The 21,613-nt window shown below is 44.9% G+C and overlaps 1 long non-coding RNA gene across 4 annotated transcripts in view; it reads right to left on the reverse strand.

Annotated features, from left to right (window-relative positions):
• The window catches only part of LOC142362549 (uncharacterized), a 35,768-nt gene extending 16,202 nt beyond the window's left edge, over positions 1-19,566 (reverse strand). For 3 of the 4 annotated variants that reach the window (XR_012765140.1, XR_012765138.1, XR_012765137.1), the window contains exons 1-4: positions 19,317-19,566; positions 19,078-19,133; positions 11,288-11,335; positions 1,562-1,650 (exon numbers count right to left, since the gene is read on the reverse strand). This is a non-coding gene — a long non-coding RNA (uncharacterized LOC142362549). The remainder of the gene's footprint in view (positions 1-1,561; positions 1,651-11,287; positions 11,336-19,077; positions 19,134-19,316) is intronic. The other variant, XR_012765139.1, reaches the window with a different exon arrangement.
• Positions 19,567-21,613: the final 2,047 nt, after the last annotated feature.

Here is a 21,613-nt window from a genome sequence, read left to right on the forward strand (position 1 = left end):
TTCATATATTCTTACCTTCAACAGATGAAGACATATCTTACTTTCTCCTGTTAAACTCTGCTATCAGAATCATTATGGGAGTGGCGGGCATGGTATTTATAGGTGAACAAGGCACCAATTGGCAAAGCAATGCAACATAGCTCTAAAGCCTGAGCTAACGAGCAGGCTTGGTTTCCATTGCTATTATATATCACTATATAAATTTAGCTTTCAGGTTCTAGACATTTTAAAATAGCACGTCTAGTGTTAGAATAGAAGAGTATCAGAAAAACTGAATTACAGGTTACAGGCTTCCAGTATTTGTAATGAAAGAACTATTATCTTAATTACACTTATAGAGTACTCATTTATGTTTTTATTATGGGAAGAGGATGGTAGAATTAGGATGTATGGAAAGAAAATCCTGCAGATGGGGAGCCAAATAATTCAGCTGGGACAAAGAGCTATGATGGTGGCTCAACAGGCTTCTGTTTTCTGGACATGAACTCTCCATGTGTGTGTGGATCTGCAATGTCCAGTGATTTAGGAGCAACCACTGCAGGTCACTGATATCTGGTACAAACGGGAACAAACCGCAGCCCACAGAAAGGCCTGACCTCACACACAAACCCACGGATGGGGAGCTGGGTGCCTTTTTGTACTGTTGAACATCTCCATAGTCTTTGCTAGGTAAGAATGGAAATTATCCAATTAACTCTGTGAGATCGATACTTCGCAGAGAAAAATCCTCCTCCACCACCTAAAAATAATCAAACCCAGACTCTTGAATATTTGAAATGAGACTAAAATAAGAACAAAAAAAAATTTCAGGGGAAAGGTGAGCCTCCATTTTGAATCATTATTTTGCGGTTGAGGCTGGCTGGCCATAGGTACCTGCTGCTATAAGTCCACTGCATTGCCTCTCGGGTGTCACTACCGAAAGTACATAAACTGTTGCTTCGGCGGCTAAAGCTTTTCTTGCTCAATGCCTGCTGTCATCAACAAATTCAGGCTGGCAATGACATCCTGCTTCTCTAAGCTAATATACAGCTTTGCACCCTCCCGGTTTTTCTTCCCCTCCAAACTTATGGCTTAGTGTTAAAGTCCGCCACTAACCAACTTTGCAGCTGAGGTGAGTGAGGTGATGAAGGAACACACAGTTTGCATGTGGATAATTGGAAGTCCATCTGAGTAGATCGCATTATTTAAGGTATCTTCATTATGTTTGTATTTTAAAAGCATCTGCACAATTTTATTTCTTCTATAACTCCACCTTTTCAGTGCTCTGACACCAGGGATGAATTGTGCTGTGCATTTTGGTGGAGATTCATTTTCTAAAAAATCATGGCACCGCTTGGAGCTTCAGTCATTGCCGTAGTAAGTTAGTAAGTTGTCCCTACTTGAGAAAACTCTTGTATCAGGAGTAAAACCCCTTGTTAGGCTGTGCTGCAAGAAACAGGATGATATTTAATTATGACAATTCAAACTCCTCTGGTTTCTCCAAGTGCAGACTACATTGATTTACAGTACTAATATAGAAAAGGTGGAATTAAAAAGCTGGTTTATTTAGAAACTTACTTACCCCTAAAAAATGTTTGTTCTGCTCATTTTGAAATTTCATTTCTTATCCCAGGTGAATTACACTGCATTTCTGAATCTCAAGAACAGCTTCTGCATAACAGGTGATAGAAGTACCAGCATAGTTCGGTCATTTTGATTGTAAGATTATTGTTTGTTGCTTTATTGGACAAAGGTGTTTGCAAAAGAGAGATTAAGAGCACCAAAGACAGAATTACAGACTGTGGTAAGCATGTGAGACTTAATGTTAGTATAGGACCACAGTCTGTAAGATCAGTGGCAAAGGAAACCAGCTTTCAGGCAGAATCAATATCTTGTTCTGAAAAAAACAGTAAGGAAAATCTGTGTCAGTATTTCAGCATGACAAATTAACTTAGGCAAGTTGAAGATAATCATGATTATTTAATATTCCACAGCTTTACAACTGGATACTCTGTGGACAAAGGATCAAAAGGCTGCTGAGCCCAAAGTTTTGAATCTTCGGGTCAATACGCTTCTCATGTCTTCAGCATTTAGTTCAATTTAGGAGGAAACGGTTCTGAGCCAAGATAAGATCTCAAATAAAATTGACGTGGACTCACAACATGGCCTAACATAACAATTTAATCTATCCTGTGCTTCCCCTGAAAGAAGGCTTAATAACTGTGGTATGATTTCACCTGCTGCTTCTAACATTTGCTCATTCTTTTTTCCTGAGCAGTTCTGGATTATCAGATGGCGAGCGGCTTTGTTCGTGGTAGGCAAACTTGAATTTGTTTAGGGTTAACAAAAATGAGTTAAATCCTAGATTCAATGGCAGTCTTAATGAATGGAGTTTCTGGAAGACAAATTTTTGTCGGTGTTAAAGAAAAATAATTAATTCTCTCTGTTCCTGGGGACCAGGTGATTACAGCACGTATCACGTTTTTCCATATGTATCCAGCCGTGGGCGTACGAACGGCAGGAACGTTCCCCAAGCCCTGGCATTGCAGATACAGGCCATTTTGACCTTTTTGTTTCAAAACCTGAAGATTCACAACGAATTATCTGGTGTGAGTAAAAGCATGTCTCTTACAGTATTATCTCAGGCCCTCTTGGTGATCTGATGCTGGGGAGTAAGGAGAGAGACAGAGGTCCACATCACTGCCATCCATCGGCAGTTGTAGGATGAGACAGGACTACTCAGATGGAGGCACCCAGGCTGGATCTGGATTTGGCCCAATCCTCCACATTGTCTTAGACGTGAGAGTCTTCCAAATTCCTGTGGGAAATCCAGCGTTCTTTACTACTTTCCCTGTCTCTTGGGAAGAAACCAGAGCACACACCACCACTGTGCTGGGCCACGGAGGAGCTGGCTGAGCCCCTGGGCTGGGCTGCGCTGCCCAAGTACCTGCTCACCTCGGTAAAAATTAATGGACCTCAGTAAATTTACCCCACAGGCAATTTTACCCTGGTAAAACATCGCCCGCGTTGCTGGAGTTCAGGACAACAGATTAGGGCTTTTCATACACACTGGCAGCTTTTTTTTCCTCTCCCCCAGCCCCCCCTACCCAGTAACATCCAGTAGCTTAATCCCATTTGAAATCACCCGGGGTAGGCACCTAAATACCTAAATAATCTTGTCCTTCATGCCTGTCAACATCTTGAGGCACCTAACCACCTTTAGAGATGTGGTGTGAAAGCTTGTGAACGATGCAATCGAGGAGGGAAACAAAAGACAAGTATCCCTATTTGCTGCCCAAGAATCCACAAAGAATGCTGCTTCAGCTCTGCTCTGATTTCTAATTAGATTATGAGTGATGTAGGACTCTGAAGCCAAGCTGGAGTTTGTGCTAGCACTTTGCATGTATGAATGACAAAGGGACACCACTTTCAGATTGATTTAAGCAAGCCAGTGGAAGAATGTTTATATATCAAGTGCTTGATGCCCCAGTTTGCCAGAGCACCTGGAAATATCATATTAATTCCAGGTGTTCTGCCATTAAGACAGGCTTGCTGCTTTTACAGCCACACACACAAAATGTGGCTCCCAGTTCCACAAATAAAAACCAAGCGGTTTCTGCTCCTAATGCCTTGATAACTCTAACATATTGCAAGTTCTGGAAAGAATTTTAATCTACATAGTTTTTTAAATGGGGAGGGGAGCGAGGGGGGAGGTATTTTAAATATGCTGCATACAATTTGTGATGGTCATCTCTAAAATGCAGCTCCATTATCCTTTTCCATTTGGAATGAATGAGGCTAATTAATTTCAGGCCATACTTGATGAGGTCAGCACCATACGAAGGGTGCGTGCTAGACATTGCTAATCTCTTTCAGCTGAGAGTGATGAATTAAAGATGAAGCATTCCTTTGCAGGCCTAATTTAGAATGTATATCAAAAACCTACAGCAAATAATACTATACCCTACAACAAAGGAAAACTTGTTCTCTCAGGCTCCCATGTAGGGTTGATTTTAAAGGCATTTTCATTTCACTTTGGAATTCCAGCTGTGGATGGGTGAAACAGTTCAGAAAATTCAAGCTTTCTCTCTTTCTATTGCTTTTACGGACAAAAGTAGGCAAGGGGGGGGCTAAGGGGAGAAAGAAACTAGTCGGTGTTTGATCCTGTATACACTGCGATTCTGACTGTACGCTCGACATTCAGGGAAGCTGCCAGGGTCTTGCGCTCCCCAAGTACCTGTGCCGTGACACACCACCCACCCCCCACCCCCACGGTGCATGCCAAAATTTTGCTGTTGGGGTTTTTTGAAGTCTGAAGGGAAAACTATCCGGTGTACCATTTTGTTCAGCATCATCTCAGGGATGTTCTTTTGGACGTTGCAGGCTTTTCCCCGGGAAGCAGGACAGGTCTGGCAGTTCTGCTGGGTCACCCAACAAGGGCACAAGAGCTTCCAAGCCAACATGGAGCTGCATTTCTCCACAGGGAAAACATCTCCCAACGCAAAAAAGTCCCATCAGGTCTAGGCGCACAGGTAGAGAAATTTAACAGAAAAAGGCAGCGCGAAAGCAACCGCACCGGGTCTGGAAGCGGTGCGAATTGCTGCGGGGCTCTCAAATTTGTTGGACTTGGGGCTCAGCCAAGCTTCACCACCTCTCCCGTAGGCAAAGCCCCCCATAAAGTCCATAGGGTTTTCCCCCGAGTGAGGGACTGTAGGATTTGGACCCATGGGCGGCAAGAAATTAACTTTAATTTTCATTTTGGTAAAACAGGGACTGTGAAATCTTAATCCAGCCTCCTGAAAACAACAGACCACCGGCTTCCCCACCACTTTGCTCTTTAATACCTGGCAGTTTTGTGAAATTCTTGACAGGTTGCTGCAGCGAGTCGAAGTTCCCAACTGGTGGCCATAAGCGGCTGCCGTCTTTGTATCCCAGTAGTCCTCATTAGAACAAAGCTGCTTCGAATTAAATCCAATCTACATGCCGAATCAATCTTTCAACCCTTTGATTGCTTCTGAAAATATTTATATTTCTTAATAATGCACATTTTGTCCCACAGCCTGTGATTAAACCCAGACAAAGTCCGGAGAAGCCTGAAGTATATGTGGAAGGGGCTATTTTGGACAGGAAAAGAAAGATAAAGAACACAGGTTTTTCCTATTGTGAAACCATTAGGGTGTATAAATCTAGCAATTGCAGTTGTATAAGCATCAGAGTGGGCTTGTAATAAATACAGATTGGAGCATTATGGTAACCAAATGGAGTTTATGGATTATGTTTGCTAGTTCATATTTCTCAGCTACTACAACCTAACTAGCATCGTGCTGCCGCACTCTATTAATATTCCCTATTAATATTCTCTTTACATGTTTGTGGCGAAAAAAAAAGTTAGGAATCCACTGCTGCTCTGGGTAAAACAAACATGTTTAAAGAATCATACCCTCCAAAGAAAAAAACAAACACGGGGATGCTGTAAAGCAACTGTGTTAGAAGGGCGCGGGCTGTGGCTGGCTGCAGTCGGCTCCGTTCTGCTGAAAGTCAGTAACTCCTATCTGAGTGAGAATCTGGCCCTAATGCAGGGCTGTGTAAAAATTAGGATGTCAAAATGAAGACAATAACTGCTACTATCCCTCACCAAGGTAAATTTTTAAGGTGGTAAAGAATAAGCTTTGGCTGAAGATGAGAAAAACACAAAGGCTTTGATGCTGTGCTTTGCGGTAAACAGCACATTATTCCCTCCTCAAAAAGTAGCATACATCACAGGTAAGATATGTGGAGATGAAAAGAAGGATACATTCCTTGGCTGAGAAGTAGCCCAGATAGGGCCTGATCCTCCAGAGTGGGAATTTGTCGTCGATTAAGGAGGTGGCTGTGGCTGGGGACACAGATCAGATAAAGGCACTGTACCTGTCTCCCTCCCTAAACATAAATGACTGCCCTTGTCTATAATAAAAGGGGAAAATTGACTTTGGAAAACATGCCACGATAAATCTCCTCGGATAAAGTAGTGCAATGCCTGGGTGAGACGGAAAGAGATCCTAGAAACTAAAAAAATATGATTCTTCTTTGAAATCATGGTCATCATCAGCATCACATGGTAAATACAGCTAATGTACCTTATCGGTGGGCTGGTAAATGCTTGTGATAGTTTTACTTGTGACAGCTTCCCCTTTTACAAAGGAGAGAAGGCAATATTTTATCTGAAAATACTATTCACTGATTCTTTCATAACGTATTTTCTTATGGTAAGCTGTAATTTCCTAAATATGTTTTTTGGGGGTGGTATTATTATTATACACGTATCCTGAGTCTTCACAGCTATTTTGAATTAATATATGATTTGGATACTCAGTCTTTAAGGTAGAAAGAAGGTTTTTTTATCATCACCAAAAATAAGGGGAAAGGAGTGATGAAAAAACCTCTCACAAACAGGGATGGATCCAAAATCCGATGACATGCATGAAAATCCATTTTGGATCAGGCCCCCAGCAGAACATTATATTGTATAACCAGTATTTTCTGAATATCTTCTATTGTTTGACGACCCTGATTTCACACTAAACTTGGAGTTCATTTGTGAACAGAAGCTTTTTGTAGAGAAACTTTAAATCGTATCCCTTCCTGAACACACACATAACATAGAGGATATTGTCTTATTAAAGAGTTTAAGCCTAAAGGTGTATGCCTATTTTTAAAAGAAATTTTCTGATTGTAGATAACTGCTCAATTTGATTTAGTGTCCAATGATAGTGATGGGGTTGATAACTGAGCATTCATCGGTAATTCATCTTGTGCTAGTAGAAATTTACAGCAAAGCAGTGCTTTCCCAACACTGACAAGTCCTATTAATCTTCTTCAGACACATTTCAATAGGTGTCTCCATCTGTGCCCAACATCTAAACACTCTGGCATCACGAGGGACTTGGAGACACCTTCATTTCAGGTTACACTAGTGAAAATGTGATACTAGATTGTACTCTATTTTTAACCTAATTCTCTCTTTTCATTCAATTAGCCTTTCTTGCCTGCATTTTTCTACTCATGTGTAACATCCTTTTCCCAGGAAGAGCTTAAAAATGAGATTTAGTTACTTAAAGAGACAGAATCTGCCAGGGCAGGAGCAATCTAAAGCTGAATACGTAAAAGCAGGATAATAAAGCTCACTCATACAGTGTGGAGACCGAATCGCAGCCAAAAAACACGTCCTGTGTTGCGTGCCCGCTGTATTCCCCTCCTGATGCACCTCTTTCAGGCTTTGTTTGGTTAGGACAGGTCTGAAACAAAACACCCCACCTCCAGCTTCCCAAATTTTAAAATAATGGCTGAATATTTGGGGTTTGAAACCCAGTATGTACCAAAGCATCTCTGTTTGTTCAGGCTGCACAGGGATCACCACCATACATCCCCACTTCGCGTTACGTATATGGCTAATGCATGAACAAACACAGCACCATCAAATTACAGCAATAACATTTATGGGTGGATTATGTTCCAACTTCCTCGGTTATTATTAAAAGCAAGTAAATTGCACAGCAGACAGAAGAGATAGGGTGCAAATGCGGGCGAATTTATACTTGGAACCAAATGTTTTTTCACTTTCAAAACTGCGATGAGTTTGCTAGCAGACACAGCACAGCTTAAAGCTTATGCATTCAAAAATGTGTGTTTGGGGTCTTTTTTTCCTCTTTACTCCACTTCTGTCTGCCTTTCAAAGAAGGGCAAACGCACCCCCTCTGCACTGGGGTGGCTCCTACTTGCTCTGTGCTTTCTCCTGAAAAGAGCAAACCATGAGCCGTGCGACTGCTCCACAACTCAGAGGCAGTTTCAAACTTTGTTTCTGGTTTTACGAAGTCCTCTTGTGAGTCGTATTATAGATCTAAATGACTTTATTGTAGGTGGCAAGTTTAAATGTGCCATATTAATAACTTGTTATCCAAGACAAATTAAGTCCTTATGTGTCAAAAGCACTCTGCTCTGGATTACCTACAAGACAAGTATTTATTGAATAAACGTTGGATCCAATTTCGTTTTAATGTGACTGACTGTATGCCTCAGCCCCTTAGAATGAGATAAAAACACTCAAACCCATAGCTGCGTTGCAACGTTACACCTAACTTGTCTATTTCTATTATTGTCTTTTTAATGTGGGATATCAAAAGTGCTTGGGATTTTTAAGGATATCATTCTTATTATTATTATTGTTATTATTATTATTATTATTAAGAGAAAGGAGAGAGTTTTAAAAAAAGACTGGCATTCAGCCTAAAGAGAAATCATTGAAACAAATTAATCCTATGCCGTTTAAATTGACATGGTAATCCATCATCAGCAAAGGGAAACTCTGAAAGCAATCTAGAATCTGCAGTGTTCTTTCACTGGCCCTCAGGCACAAAGACAGATAGTAAAAGAGGAAGAGAAAAAAAAATAATCATAAAAGTTAGCAGCGCCTTAGCAAGGGGAAGGGCTAGAGAGAGCAGCTTTCACTTTTTCCTGCTTTCAACCATCCAGTTCAGAAAGCAATGCTGATTAACCTCCAGCCTCTGCCTACTAACGTTTACTCCTGTACGTCAAATCATCTTCGGCTGCAGAGATATGAGTAATTTCACATAGTGCAGAGCCCCATCCTACATAAACTGTACCACTGAAAACTCTGCCAAACATCGGCTTGGGCATTTCTGCTTACAGAAGGCCTTTTATTAGCCTAAACTTGATCGTTCCAAATGGACAATAAATTCTATCTTCACAGCCCTGGAGAAATGAGCTGTACTATCCTAGGGAGCTTAACAGCCAGGATTTTCATACGGCTAGCATGATAAACCTGGAGCTTTTTATTTGGATTTGGGTGGTGGTTTTTTTTCCTATCCCCTGCTCTTTCAGCAGGGCTGTCCACTGTAAAGTATGTTTCCCAAGGGTTTTTCCAATCTAGTTTTAAATATCTAAAGTGATGAGACTTTGTGCACCTTTAAAATTTTATTGTACTTATGGTCAAAAGAAAACATAAACCTCCTGGGCCTGCAAAGCCCATTGCAATACAGCCATCATCCCCATAATGTCAACAGAGCTACAAACCTCTCTAGAAATAAACCTTTAAAGAATAGCTTTCCCTGACTCATGTTTTCTTTTAAGGTTGGTGGTGCATCACTTTTTGGAAAACATTTCCCCTCTCTGGCCAGGTTTAGCAACCTGAAATTGAATGTATATCACTAAATGAGTAGGTTTAATTTTAGACGCCGAAAAAATAAATAGAAGAAGAGAGCTAGGGCAGGAATAATGCCTTTCAGTGAGAAACGGACACAGCAGAAAGAAAAAGTCGGAACTTTAGTGCCAGGGGCAAAGGGGTGAAAGGCTGGCTAATATGAACCATATCCAACATCTGCCCGATTTTAATTTAGCAGGGATAAAGTTTCTTCTTTTTTATTATTAAGAAAACTTTACGTGGCAGGGAAACCCGTGAGCTGTGTTATCAAAACTGTTTTATTGTCACACTGAAACTTAGAACTACTGAGAGCTGGCGGGGCAAGGAGATAAAAACTCCCCTTGTCTCTCCTTTTATACTCTGTGACAAGCCTGGGCTGGGGTCCTGCTGTCTGGGATGTCCTTTTCATGTCTTTATGAAGTACTGCACTTGGGGCTGTAATGTAAAGAGGAGGTTAATTGTTCAGGATGAGTCCAAATGATTGGTTCTCCAGGTAAAAAGAAAAATAATAAAGAAATCTGAAGATTAAAACCAAAATATGGCCACGAAGCCGGCCGCGATAGTCGCTCTCAGAGATGGGTGATGGTGGTGGGGTACAACAAGTGTAAAGAAGGGCTGGACCAGGGAGAAACAGCCCAAATTGCCAGGCTGGAACACGGTCTCGCTCAATCCAAAAGCTTTCCGCCTCGATAGTGCAAATTCTGCCATAAAATAACAGAGTATACTAAAACACATGTGAGTAGCTGCAGGAGTAAAAGAGCAAATTGGTTTCTGACAAAAGAAGGATGAATACCTTTGGGTAATCTGAAGTTAGAATTTGATTGAAAGCATAACGTTCCTTTAAGCATCAATATGCTTAGGATCCAAAATACGGTTATTTTATTACCAGTTAATACTTAGATCAAAGCAAAACACTGTAGCTGGAAGGGACTTTCTCTCTGGAAATAAAGTTCCATGTAATTATTTCCTATTAAAAACTAAAACTGGTCTTAGATCCAAAAATCTGTGCTTCCTTACATGTGATCTAATGCAAGCTTGTCAGGAGAGAGCAGACGTGACATTTCTCACTGTTTCCTTGTATCCCTTTGCTTTAAAGTTCTCAGCTTAGCTTTAACCCTTTGAACGTGAAAATTTCTCATCAGATTTACCTCCGTCAAACACAAGGGATTGTTATGGATAATATTGACTAATTTCGCATAAACAGAAAGTAGAGTTTTATGTAAACTAACACCATTTTAAATAAAGCCTCCAAATGTAAGGAGGTAAAATATAAAGAAAATGATATGGCGATTGATAGGCAGTTGAAACTTAAACCTTAAATTGCAAACAAGTATTTTACTCTTGGGTAAAGCAGCTCATCTTAATTCAATTCGGGACACAGAGTTTAAAATATGCACTCGAAATATTTCCAAGAAAGCTGCAACCTTTCAGAGGAGAGAGATAAGAATGTATTTTAATTACAAGGTTATAAATATGCAATCTTTTTAATTTTTTTACCATCCCCTGGTGTGGTACGCAACGTTGTTCAGATGCATTTATGTGTACTTCTGTCTTTCTCTAATCCTTTGCAGGGTTTTGCTTTTATTTTATTTTTTCTTTTTTTTTCACAATAGGTCAGTCTCTATTTATGTCATGTCTGAGGCAGGCCCTGGAAAAAAAGGGTCTATCTTTCCATACTTATAAACTGCAGCAGAATAAATAGGGAATGGTTCCTTTTTACAACTGATGGGCTAGTATTATAAGTAGCAATATGAAATATTTAGACACATTATTTCAAGCAGGCTGCTTCTGATTCTGCTAATTATTTTTTGATCTGCCACTCAGAAATAAAAAAAAAAAAAACTTTAAAGGGTTCATTAAGACTGTGGAAAGGGAGTCAGATATAAGCCAGCAATTATGATTTGATTTTAACATTTTTTTTTATTTTTTGCTGACTCCTCAGCTATATTGTTTAGTAGAAGGATGGCTACAATATAATTCTATATTAAGAGCTTGTTAAGTAGGGAAGGAGTTGAGACATTCAGCTGGGATATTGTTTGCTAGCTCAATTAGTATCCAAAGAATTTGAAAGTACAATCAATGTATCTGAAGATTATATCTAAACATACTTACCTAAAAGTACCCACCTCTCTCAGCAGTTTACATATTTCTGCCTTCTGACTAGGAAGGGGAGGGGGGGGGGGGGGAAGAAAAAGAAAACAGAAGCAGTTCAAATGTATAGGTTAAGATTGGCGTATGGCAAGGTTTGTGTGAAATACAAAGGAACCTGTACTTCACTCAACAATTTCATTGCTTAAACATATAGTTTAGAAGCATCTTTGCCTTAAACATGTGGTTCAATAGCATTTTCTTCAAAGGAACAATCCAATGTGTTAAAAGATTTAAGAACAAAGAATGTGCTGCAAAATGCAAATGCTTACAGTGTTCTACTGTGTATGCAATTATGAGAGTAGGCAGATAGATATAATTTGAGAGTTATTAACTTTCAACATCAATGATGTACCCTGAATCAATACAATGTAACTACCTATTAAAATATAAACCAGGTGTGTTACCAGGCAAATACAATCTGAGAAGCTTTTCTAGACTTTTTTTTCTTCTTCTTTAAGGATTACAGCTCTACTATGGACAAGAAGCTCAAGAGATTGCTGCTCGTCCGAAAGATGGAGACTGCTTTGCTTTTTGCAAGATCTGACGTTTCTAGAACGTTTCGTTTCCTCCACGTTTGAAAAAAAAAAAATATATAAATTTAGAAAAAAAATAAGCCTACTGAGATGGTGCGAAGGGAATGAATTCTCTACAAACGTCCGCACGTTTCTGCACCTCCCGGCTCATGGGAAAGAGCAAAGTTCCCTTTCCATTTCTTCTTTGGCCGAAGGGAGGGGGATGAAGGGAGGAGGAATCATCTGAAGCCTTGCTTCCCCCCCCTCCACATAGACCCCTCTCGCAAATCCCTTCCTTCTGCCCTCCCCCCCCCCCCCCCCAGCCCAGCCCAGTTAACCTCGGAGCAGCGCCGGGGAGGGAAGGGTTAATGAAACCCAGCTCTCCGCGACCTCCAGGGTCAGACTCTTCCTATCTGCAATCTAAGGAATTAGGTAAGGAGGTTATAAGATTATAGTGGAAGGAGTTATAGGCCCTCGTAGCCTCACACCTGAACATATTGGGCTAATCCACCGGGATTCTTAAAAAACTCGCTTCGGCTATGGAAAACTGTTAATTAGGCTGAGCCTGTCCCGAGGTTTCCTGCTGCACGAGGGATCCAGCCGAGCTGCCCGCGCCCCATCAGCACACGGGAAACGCGCTTCAGGCGCCTCTGTTTCTCCCCCCCCCCCCTCCCCTCCGCTCTCCGCAGCTAAACCCAGCACCAGCCCCCGATTCCGGGAAAAAAAAGCGAAGTTGGGGTGAAACTCAGCCCGGGAGCTGAACAAAAGCCCCCTTTCCCCCCTCGTCCCTGAGCCCTGGGTGCCCGGCAGGCTATCTGCAGCTGCTTCTAACTGCAGTGTTTGTTTACAGTAGCAAAATTAGCGCTCGGAGGAGAAGTGAAAAGCTGTTTTCACATCGGTTTTGCTCCTCGGTTCCTAGCTTTAGATGCCTTTCCTCCCCTCCCAGCCGTCAGCGTCGTTTCGAGCGCGGCTCGAACTTTCTCCCGCTCCTTTGACTCAGCTCTCCGCGGTCACATCCTATTTTCTGCTAAAGAAAAAAACCACACAGAGAGGAGGCAGCGTCTGAGCACGGCCCAAGCATCAGTGATTCGAGGCAAAAAAAAAAAACAAAAAATTAATAAATCCCGAGCATCCCTAAACGTATTTGAACACCGCTTGGCAGAGCCCTGCCCTGCTCCCGGCTTTCTGCCCTTTGGCACCGAGACATTCACTCGTCTCCAGCAAAGTTTTCTTTAATGCGCCGGGACACCTCGGGGCTGTACCTGAGCCCCGGCTGAACCGCTCCCAGCCACAGACAGAACCCCGCAGCAGCAGCTCCCCAACTTCAGTTCTTCAAGCGCGGGCTGGTTTTTGCCATTTTGTCACATGCAGAAATGCTGATTTTTATTTCTTTCTTTTTATGTCATTTGTGGTCACCCTCGAATGGCTGTAATCCGCAGATTACATATTACGAGCCTTGTCATTACGTGGAGAAAACGAGGTGGTTAAACGCTAAAATCCATTTTACTCACCACATTTGCTTGGGGAGTGTGTTGGGGGGGGGGGGAAGGAGTGGGGAGAACTTGTAGGGGAAGGGTTTAAACCCCTCTCGTCTGAGCTGGATGTGCCCTAGCTGCTGCTGGAGCCCTCCCTGCCTGGTGGCACACGGGGCTGGAGACCCCTCAACTCCACCTCGAAGCCCGTTTCCTCCAGCCCTCGCCTTCCCCTCGCTCCTGGGTCTTTTGTCCCCATTTTCGTGGTGTCTCGGCATTGCTCTACAGAAGGCGACTTTTCTCTGCCTCTCCTGGCTTTGCTCTGTAGCGTTTCCAGGGTCCTACTCGCCTCCTCAGCCCCCGTCCGCCTCTTTCATGTGTGTCCCTGATCCCTCTCCAGCTGATGCGATGCTTCACAAGCGTGGGTCTTACCCCGTCCCTACCTTTGCCGGGTCTGATTAGATATTATTCTTTCATTGGCTCTGCTACAATGGGTTCCTCCCTTTAATCTCTCGATATATTTTCCCCCTCCCGGTATAACCAAATCCATGAAATTCACAGCCTCTCTCTTTGACACGACTGGCTCGTCTAATCACTCCATATCGATTTCCCTAACTCTTTTCATCCAGCTGAAGACACATCTTAAAACACTCCAAGCCAGAGTGTGCTCTTTGCTTTATACACACTAATAAAATGATTTACCCTTCTCTCTCTGCTCTCCTCACAGGAGAAAATCGTTCAAGTCCCGGCTATTTGTGTGTGATCAGTAAATATTTAGTGTGGCGACATCTTCAGCTCCTCTCCTGATCAATACGCAGCCCAACAGGAGGTGGACTATTGTCCGGGCGGTGACTTGCTGAGATCTCCTTTAGCTGAATTCTTCGCCCCCCGTACAGCCTGTTATCACTTCTCCTCGAAGGTAACCGGCGAAGAGTAGCCGAGCCTTTAAAACCGCCTGTTTCTAACCTGTTTACCGCGACATCGAAGCACCTAAACAAGGCATGGCTTATGCTCCCCCGTCTCCCACCTCCCCGTGATGGGCTGACGCTTCCAAAGCGCTGCTAGAAAAATGAATATTAAACCGGGCAGCGGTCGCACGGCTGCTGCGCATCGCGGTGCCCCTCTGTCCCCTCTCCCCCGGCCCCTCCAGCAAAAGCCCGTCCTGTCCTTGCGGTGCGATGTCGCGATAAAGGGGCGATAGCCCGGTCCCCCTCGGCAGCGTCTCCGGGCACCGGGCTCGCTCCCACAGCTCTGCCTCGGCGGATGGGTGACGAGGTGCCCGGGGATGAAGGGTGCCCCAGCCCGCCGCCCTCCTCCTCCTCTTCCTCCTCCTCCCCGCATCCCTGCCTGCCCCAAGATCAGGCTGCGGCAGGGCTGGGGGCTGACTGCTTGCTTGTTTGTTTGTCTGCTTGGGTTTTTTGTGGGTGTTTTGGTTTGGTTTTTTTTTAACGACGTGGAAAATCTGTAGTGAAGAAAAATAATAATAATAATAATGGGAATGGAGAAGAGCTTAGAGCCCGGTTCCTGTGGTTAGCCACACACGAGAGCTTTCCCTGGGTGATAAAATGGACAGAGAGAGAAGTTCGCGTGTGTTTTATCCCGCTCTGTTACCCCTCTCCCGGGATAAGCCCGGAGCAGGAGATCTTCCCACCCGTGCTCGCCCCCGGGCTGGGAGCCTCTCGCCCGGGCAGCGCAGCCGGGAGCAGGGCTGGGCGCCCCTACACCGTCTATAGGGGCTTCTGTCGGCGGTGGAGGGGGGCTGCGCTCCCCCACCTCTGCTGCTGCAGCCTCCAAAAGCTCCCAGCTATTTATGTGATCTCCGTGCGTGTGCGTTTGCACGCAGGCTGCAGGTAGAAGGCGTTTGTCTCGGTGAACGCGTGTAAATTGCGCGCACAGGGGCTGCGGAAACCTATGGCTGCGCGTGAGAGATGCGCGGCTGTTCTGCAGGTCTGAAACCAGCTACATCCACCTGTTAACTTTGTTTAGGAACCACTTCCACTAATGGCTTTGCGCTAACTTATTCAGCCCGTTACTCAAGTATAGGAGGCAATGGAGGGGAAAAATCCAGACGAGACCCTGCTTACAGCCTCCCTGCGAGAGGACACTTTGCACACCTTGCCTAGGCAGGGCTCCTATAGAGCGCTTATCTCTCGAATATATCTTTATACTAATGCATACTTAATTGGTCTGTCTTGACTGTCTATATAAAACAATTTAATTAGGGTGCTTTCTGCTTCGGAAAGAAAGAAAGAAAAAAAAAATCTGCCCAGCATTTATTGTATTTAGCACCAATACAGGCAGAAAATGTTGCACAAGTTTTTGGTTGAAAGAGCACCTATGTGTCCATTGAAGGGCGTTGATCCGAAAAGACAGAGAGGACAAGTAAAATCGATTTGAAGCGACCCTCTCTGTCCCTTTCACACCATTCAGACACTCCATTCCTTCTAAGACAAAGACCCAGCGCCTTGGGAATGCTGGCAAGGGGGGGGAAAAAAGGAGGAAAAAAAAAAGGGAAAAAAAAAAAAGGCTTCAATCCCCCGGAGCAAAAGGGAGAGCTCTGAAATTCCTTCATATTGCTGTTATTTACCCCCCAAGATATGTTCAGCTCCAGGATTTTCTTCCATTCGGCGTCTAAGAGTGCTGTTGTGAGGAATGTCCCTGGAAGGGGAGGAGGTAATTATGGCTATTAGTGCTGCGAGCCCAGCCTCAACCTTGGTCACTCGCAGGCTTTTAGGGTTAAAATAGCCCTCACCTCTGACCCCTGCGGAGCAAAGTTGTAGCTGTCGCTGCAAGTTGGGCCAAAGTTTTCAAATCCGGGGCTGTGCAACACCGGAGGGGGGGAAACTTCTCCCTGGAATTATTTTTGGTTGGGATTTAAACCATCTTTAGTCTATTTAATTGCCTTTCCCTCCTCCTTTTGCCAAACAATCCCTTTCGGAGGGGTGGGGGGGATCTCGAAACGCCCTGCTCCCACTACCTTTCCCACTGCTCTTTCCATTTAGGTTTAATTTGGCAGATTGTTTTCAAGCAGGAAGATGGTTATCACCGAACTGAGTTACCAGGTCATCCTTTCATCCACGGATCTCAAGAATAAACGGGGGGGGGGGGGGCTGTGGGTGTCACCCCTTTAGGCTTTCCCCACCATGACCCGTTCTGCTTTACAGAAAAGGAGCTTTTGGAGAAGGGGAGAAAGGATGAAAAGCTTGAATTTGTCTCCTGTGCTTTCTGCGCACCTTCCCGATCCTCCTATGCAAGGGGGGATTTTGGAGATGGAGGGGGGAGGCACAGATGCAAGTACCCCTCTGGCAATAATAAAAATTCATTCAAGTGGGCTACGTCTCCATCTTCCATGTACTGATTAGACTTAACAAGAGTGGAAACCTGTGTAGACCATATTTATGGTATTAACGAGCAGTTAAAAGATTTATCCTTCTTCTAATCAATATTGTTGGTGCCCGACCCCCTCCCCCCCCCGCCCCGGCCCTCCCCGAAGGCTGCAATGACAATCGCCTTCATACTTTTACATCACCCATCGAGGTGGCAAAACCCTTTTGTAATTTTCATTACCCCAGTAAACATGCAATTAACATGCAGCACTGTGGTTAAGTTAATTCCTGTTTTAAGGCAAGGACAAGCAAGAAATGGAAGAGCGTTTGTTCCGTTTGTCAAGTATGACACACTCCTCACCCGAACCGTCGCTTCAAATAAAAGCTCGGCTCCCCACCACCACGACCACCACCCCTCTTTCCAGAAACCCCCCACACTGACACACACACACACACACAAAAAGGAGCAGGAATCCATTAGCTGGAGAGTATTCTCCTGCCAAAGGCGGTATAATGTATTCCAAATTTTCCCAAGCCTTCACTGTACTGGGGTCCCGTTCCCCCCCCCCCCACCAGGGGAAGGGGGCTGGCAAGCTGATATTTCTCGTGGGTGAAAGATTCACCCTCCTCCTAACCGTTTTTTTTTTTGTTTAGGTGTTTTTTTTTTTTAATAATAAAATAAAACTAAACGTGCTTCCCATGTCTAAAAGTTGCCATGTTTGTGGAGGGGGTGGGGAAAAATGTCTCCAAGGGTTTCAATTAGCAACAAATGATTATTGCAACGGATTTTTGGTAATGAAAAAATGTGGAGTACCTCTTCCGAGCTGGGATCTCGGGGGCAGTGAAAGAGAGAGAGAGGGGGAGAGGGAGAGAAGGCGAGAGAGAGAAAGAGATTGCTGATTAGCTCGGATTCTTTCCCAACTTGCTGTAGCGTGTGCTTGCGTTCCCTGCCGACCCTACACAGGACACTATATATTTTTTCCCCTCCGGTGCATGTGTTGAGAGTTCAGCCTGTAGTTATTTGCGGTTGGCTTTTTTTTTTTCTTTCCTCCTATTTCTTTTTTTTTTCCCCTGCCGGGGAGGGGGGAGGTGGGAAAGGGGGGGCTGGGGGGGGCTGAAATCGGTCGCATCCATCCTACCCCCACAGTCATTAAGTTAGGAGATTTCCCTCTCTTATTTTTTTTTTTCTCCCCAATTGGAAGGGTGGGTTGTGAATTTTTTTTTTTTTTTTTTTTTTTGAAGTCTCGCCTTTCCAGCTCCAAACAAGGTGTAGCGAGACGCTCTTCCTTCTAAGGAATGAAATGAGAGACAAGGATCACTCAAAGACATCTCCTACCTTGGGCTTGGGGATTTTTTCTTAAAGGCGAGGCGCACATTCCTCAGCAGCTATGTACAAAGCCCCCCCTGAAATCTTGTCTGTGTAAAGTTAGAGTGTGTTCAGGATTTTTTTTTTTCCTCTCTCCCAAGGCTGATCGCTAATAATACATCGAAAGCACTTCCCTTTAGGTTGTGGGAAATCTATTCCCTTCACCTTGCCTCCTTTTTTTTCCCCCCCGAAGGCTGTAACTTTACTTTTTTTTTCTTTCTTTTTTTTTTTTTTTATCAGTTTGCACAATCGCTTAGATAAACACCAAGAAGGAGACTTCTCTTTAATTACCCAACGCACATCTTTCTGGGGGGCAAAACAGCGGTCTGATCATTTTTTTTTTTTTTCTGTTTGTTTGTTTCACCTGCCAAACTAAAGGAGAGGTAGAAAAAAGGAAGATGCAAGCGATTTGGGACCTTGAACAAGGCAAATATGGTTTTGGTATGTTACTTCTAGTTTTTTTTCTTCTTCTTTGACACTTTTTTTTTCGGGCAATGTGTTGTGATTCTTGTGTTCTCTTTTAAGGAAACAAAAAATCCAAGAAAGCAAATGTTAGCTAACGTGCGTCTTAAACGATCGTTTCTAAGGTTACGTGGGTTGCTCTGAGGAGGGGAAGAGGGGAGGGGGGGGAGACCCAAGCCTGTGTAATCGCAGCACCATCAGTTTAGCACGTCCTTTAGCTAAATAAAGCAAGCAGCAAACAAACAAACAAGCCAGCAGACCCAACGACAGGGATCGGTTTCCAGGTCCGAGGGGAGCGAAGCGGCCCGAAGTCGTTTCCAGAGCCGGGCTCCGGGAGGCAGAGCCCCGGTCGCAGCCTCCTCTGCTCGGGCTGCCGGGACCGACCCGCTCGGGAGGGTGGGGAGGGGAGGATCAGGCTCTGAACTGGAGGGAGAGGTGTTAAACTGCACGGATTGTGCCGCCGTGTGCAACTTGCAGCGTTTATTTGGGGGGGGGGGGGGGGGGGGGGGAGGAAGAGGTCGGTGATGAAGGTGTCGCGCCGAGACCCCCTGTCCCCCTCCGGTCCCTGCTCTGGCTAAGCAAGTACAACGGAAAGAAGCGGGGATATACTCACCATCTGAAGGTGGGCTTGGCAGCTCGGCTGAGGCTTGGAGGCAATTATTTATCCTTCTTTTTTTTTTAAAAAAAAAAAAAAAAAAGTATTACCGCAAAAGACGTAGATCTAACTTTAAGCAGCAAAAGTGTTTTGCTCTGACAACAGCATGCGAGGCACGGCTCCTCGTTTTTTAAAAAAAAAAATCACAAAACAGGATTCATCCCCCCCCATCCCTCCCCACCATCCCTTCAAAATACCTATTCGGCGAGCGCCCGCAGCCACCCCGACGCAGAGATCTTCGAGCCCGGTCTAAGGAGCGCCCAGGCCAATTAATTTGAAATCCTTAGGAATTAATCAGATTAAAATGTACAGAAGTTTCAATCCTCGCCCCGCGTACGCGAGCCAAAAGTCGTTTCCCTTTAAGAGCTCCTTTCTTTTTAAAGTTGAATTTTCGGCCGAGGAGAGGCTTACACTAGGGGGCAGCCAGATACTGTACTTGCTCCAATCTTCAGCAATTTTTTTTTTCCTCCTCTCTCCCAGCATATGCTCTGATTTAGCACTGTAAATTTTCAGAGGACCCAACTCTGACAGCCCCTGGTGATTTTCAAAGTACCACAAGCCAGTGGTTAAAAATTGCATTGACTTGGAAGTTCAGAGGCACACAATAGGAGCCACTTTCCCTATTCATGGAACTTCAGTGTGGTGAAGAGAAAAACACACACATACTACATTGAGAGAGAAGAGGAATTCATTGAATTCTGTTAGACGTAACTGCTTTCCGCTGAGTTCAGAGCGAAACTCGGTATTTGTTCGATGCTGTATTCATATTGCGATTTAATCTAGACGGAATTAGAGAACTGTTAGGCAGCTTTCTGCCGGGAAAGCAGCTTCCCTCTCCTTCCCCTCTTTTTTTTTAAAACCTAAAGATTTACACCGGCTCTATCCCCAACTCTATTTTAGCAAAATAAATCCTTCCACTCCCTCTCATTAAAATGAATTTACATCTGCAGTAAAATGGCAGGAGGGATGCATTTGTTTATCTGGAAAACCAAGACGGGTTTACTTTTCAAACAGAGCGTCTCTATTGTCACCGGGCTCGGGGAAGGACAGTTGAGAATCTCCCCCCTTCTTCGCCAGGCGCTCAGGTTTCGAGGATTATTTCGCGAAATTAGCTGCAGTTCAGTTTTACGTTCGTCTGCTCTGCCTCAGCCCACTCGCAGACGTGTTTTCAAATAAATAGCAAAGCATCTAACGGTGCTAATAGATAGTTCTATCGCTGCGTCCCTCGAAGAGCAAATAGTTAATCTGGGGCATTCTTCATTAATGCTTGAGCAATCGGCGTATACGGTGGCTTTTAAGCGTGTATCAATGGCTTTCCATTTTTGCGATCATACGTTCAAACTATTAATATCGTGCGTCCTGTTAAAACCGCTTTCTCTGCTGGTTTCTGCACTGGTTATAGACGGCGTTAATGTTTTTTCATACGGCGAATTAATCCTGTTTACTTTGTCAGATTCGAGACAGGAAAGGTTGGTGTTGGGGCTTGGGTCGGTGCTGTTGGGTTTTTTGTTTGGGTTTTTTTTTTTCCTCAGGAAATTCAACATCAGCAACAATCTGTGACCATTCTGCATTTTGAACCCCTACCTTCTCCCACCCTCCCCGAAAGGTGACCCCCTCGGCTCTAGGTTATTTGGGAATTACAAAGCAGTTCCCCACATTTTCACGGGAGAGCTTCCTTTCCCCACCCCCGCTTCTGTCTTTCCTGTGCCCCCTGGTCCCTCTTCTCGGGGTAAAGGTTGTGTTTCGGGAAGGCTGCAGCCTTGCCATTGAGCCCCAGCACATCTTCCTTGGGAAGGGGGGGGGGGGGTCTCCACACCCCACCTTTCTCAGCAGGACCTCGCCAAGCCTGGGTGCTTTTACAACTCTCCAACCTCCCCAGCACCTGCGGCTGCAGCCACCCGTATTCCTGCTGCGGCGGGAGGGGGCTGTGCATGGGGCAACGTGGAAAAAAAAAAACCCAAAAGTGTAGGGGGGGGAGGTGAGGGGGGGTTAATCCCGGGCACGGGTCTGTGTCCCTGCGCCCGGCTCGGACGCCGGCGCAACGCGCCCGCGGGTGCTCGCAGAGGAGGGGATCGGCCGGCCGGGCCGGTGATCTGCCGGTTTTAACGGGTTTTCTTGTTCGCCTCGCCTTCCCCTCGAGTGTCCTTCGGGCCGCTTTCACCGGGAGGTGAAGTCCCGAGTTCCCGTCGCACTGCCCGGTGGCCGCGTTCAGCGGGACCCAGACCGCTGTCCCCGCGTACCGGGAACCGGTTACCTGTTCCGCGGGGCTCCCGCTGCAGTGCGGAGGCCGCGTTTACCGCGCCAGGCTACGTGCGAGCCGAAAAATTTAAAAAATCTCCCCCAAAAACCCTGACGAAACCCGAAAATAAACTTCAAGGGGTGAGGAACGCTGCGCGACAGCGATGCCGCGGAGGCTGCGAGGGCAGAGCCGCCAGCGCCGCGCTCTGCGGGGCGGCTTTGAGCGTTGTTGGGGGGATTTTGGCGGTGTTCCCCC

Source organism: Opisthocomus hoazin, chromosome 10 (assembly GCF_030867145.1).
Source record: "Opisthocomus hoazin isolate bOpiHoa1 chromosome 10, bOpiHoa1.hap1, whole genome shotgun sequence".
Taxonomy (NCBI): Eukaryota; Metazoa; Chordata; class Aves; order Opisthocomiformes; family Opisthocomidae; genus Opisthocomus; species Opisthocomus hoazin.